Source organism: Mus caroli, chromosome 18 (genome assembly GCF_900094665.2).
Source record: "Mus caroli chromosome 18, CAROLI_EIJ_v1.1, whole genome shotgun sequence".
NCBI lineage: Eukaryota > Metazoa > Chordata > Mammalia > Rodentia > Muridae > Mus > Mus caroli.
This window is the reverse complement of record NC_034587.1, coordinates 70,302,916-70,306,090: the sequence shown is the minus strand read 5'-3', so window position 1 is coordinate 70,306,090 and position 3,175 is coordinate 70,302,916.

Below are 3,175 nucleotides of genomic sequence, written 5' to 3'. Positions count from 1 at the left end.
TGGGTTCGTTCCAGGAAACCCTTATCTCAGAAATGTCCCCGGAACAGTTTTCATTTGAGAGGGGGTCTGACTCTGGTGTGAGAGTTCAGAATGTACTCTGGGGTGAGAGTTCTGGTGGTCAGTAATTTTCCTCTTTCAAGCCCTCCAATTCTGAACTGTAGTTCATTCCAGATACAGTCAAGTTGACAACCACGAATAGCCATTACATTAGCATTTTACTAAAATCCAATGTCTTTCCATTAGTTCTAGAACACTCTTTGACATGATGGGGATATCTGGTCACTGATACATTTCTGTTAGCTGGATCGAATTTGGAGTGCTTTTAGCTACAAGTATCAAGGCATCTACTTCAGTATCTAAAACAGAAGAAAATGTGATGGGGGAGGGGGTTATTACAAAGACTCAGAGGCACGACTCTTCAGCTGCTCTCAGGCTCCCAGCTTGTCCATCTTCCCCTTTCTGCTTTGACTCAGAGCTTCCTTCCTTCATGTCTGAGGTAGCCCCCACATCGAGAGGTTTCATCCCACATCCAGGATGAACCTTTTCCCTTCAGTGACAGGATCAGCATCCCTCCCCTATGAGTGCTGTCAAGAAGTAGCCATGTGGATACTTCCTTTCTAATTGCAAATGAAGCAAGGAAGTCAGAAGTCTGGGGAAAGTAGATGTCTTTCCATCACTTCCCTAAGCTAACATCGAATCATCTATTGAACAAGAAACATTAGCCAGCTAGAAGACATTTCGCCCAAGAAAGGAGAGGTATTGGTGACCAAGCCTGGCTGTGTGCACCTAAAAGGGCTCTGTGATGTCTGAGGCATGGAGCAGCACTCACTACACTTTGCCCATCACCTCCTCCAACACTCTCTGTGCATTACAATGACTAGGGATAACTTGACTACATCTTCAGGGATTTCTTATTTGTCTTTATCGTTTTATAAAGCGGGGCTTCCTCTTAAAGCAGGAAGCTGGATTGGATTACATGATTCCTTCTTGAGTTTTCATTATGATCTGAAGCCAAAATAAGATCATGCATACACACACACACACACACACATACGTACATGTCTTGTGTATGATTAAAAGTGTCTTGTGTTGTGCTTCTGTTTGGGCCTGATTCAGGTTATGGTCTCTTAGGCCCTCCAGCTCTGTTTCACAGTGGCTACTGTTGTTATCTTTTGCAGCTAATTTTTCTTTGGTCAGTGTCTTAGTCAGGGTTTCTATTCTTGCACAAACATCATGACCAAGAAGCACTTGGGGAGGAAAGGGTTTATTCAGCTTACACTTCCATACTGCTGTTCATCACCAAAGAAAGTCAGGACAGGAACTCAAGCAGGTCAGGAAGCAGGAGCTGATGCAGAGGCCATGGAGGGATGTTACTTACTGGCTTGCTTCTCCTGGCTTGCTCAGCCTGCTCTCTTATAGAACCAATACTACCAGCCCAGAGATGGTCCCACCCACAAGGGGACCTCCCCACTTGATCACTAATTGAGAAAAGGCCCCACAACTGGATCTCGTGGAGGCATCTCCCCAACTGAAGCTCCTTTCTCTGTGATAACTCCAGCTTGTGTCAAGTTGACACCCAAAACCAACCAGTACAGTTAGCAAACGAATCCATGCTTTTCCCTCCTAAGAACAAGCAAGCGCTGTAACAGCAACGCTGGGCTTCATCTCACTCCCCCTCGTTCACGCGAAAACAAAACTCTCTGTTACCTTCCCTGATGAACTTCAGGTCATGCGTGGGTGGGAAGGGAGTCACGAGAACAAATTGTGGGTTTCCTGGTTTCTCTGCAGCCTCTGCTGGAGGTCATGGCTTCTCTGCCTCTTTGTCACCTGGCTCCAGGCACAGGAACTTTTGGATGTGACACTAGGAAGTGAATCATGCATCTCCTTGTGATCCCCAGCTGCTGGACGGACTCTCTCAAGTTTTAGATAAGTGGAGATGAGATTAAAAATTGAATACTTTGAATAAGTAAAAAGATAATAAAAATTCAATACTTCATGTACCAGTTAGTATCCTTCAAACAACACCTGAGGCACATTAAAGGTTATGAGATAAAATCAGTGGGTCTTAGCTGGCTCTGTGTGTGTGTGTTTATTCATCATATTAAATAATGTCTTATAACAACACTCTTACATGCTCATATCCACTCCCTATTACCTGTCCTTGTCTCTGTGTCCCTTTAGCTGGTCCTCTTCTTCTCCTTGCAGATCACATGTATGCATAGATTTTCACTCACATCCCATATATTTTCAGCGCCCCTACCCCTAGCCTCACGGCCAGCAGGGGAAGGATCCCCGGGAGATAAAGAATGAGACTCAGTCAGCACACTTCAGCTGGTGCTGGATCAACATAGTCCAGCCTCGTGGTTTCTTCCTCTTACACAGTTAAGCCCAGTAAAATGTTGGAAAGGGGTTTCTGGGCGACAATTATCCCAACAAACTTTAGGCATAGCTACACAGAAACTCCCTTGCAAAGCGGCAAAGCACCTGCGACCTTTACAGTAAGAATGAGTTCTATTGACCGATAAACAGAGCTCAGGTCAAGGCCTAAGGAGGAAGGATTTGTCATAAACACAAGGATAGATTCTAAAATGGAGGATGCAAAGAACACGGGACCTCTTTCAAAAGGGTGAGTTTTATAAACTGAGAGACAAAGCTCTGGGTTTGGGGGAGATTCAGGATGTTGGGCTCCACAGAATAGCACAGAGATCAGCAGGTTGTTAGATAATATCCACTCCAGCCTTCCAGGTGGCGTGGCATCAGTCATTTTAGTCAGTTTCTCCAATGCTGTCCCTAATCTGTCTCCTTCAGCAGATGAGAAATAAAATGTAATATTTCTGAATGGGTCTTATTCAACTTAATATGATAATCTCCAGTTTCATACAGTTTCCTAGAAATGACATCACTTCATTCTTCATTGTGGCTGAATAAACCTCCACTATGGAGGTGGGAGAGATGATGGCTCAGCAGTTAAGAATGCTTGAGTGGGGCCGGACGGTGGTGGTGGCAGCACATGCCTTTAATCCCAGCACTTGGGAGGCAGAGGCAGGTGGATTTCTGTCTACAAAGTGAATTCCAGGGTAGCCAGGGCTACACAGAGAAATCCTATCTCGAAAAAAAAAAAGAAAGAAAGGAAGGAAGGAAGGAAGGAAGGAAGGAAGGAAGGAAGGAAGGAAGG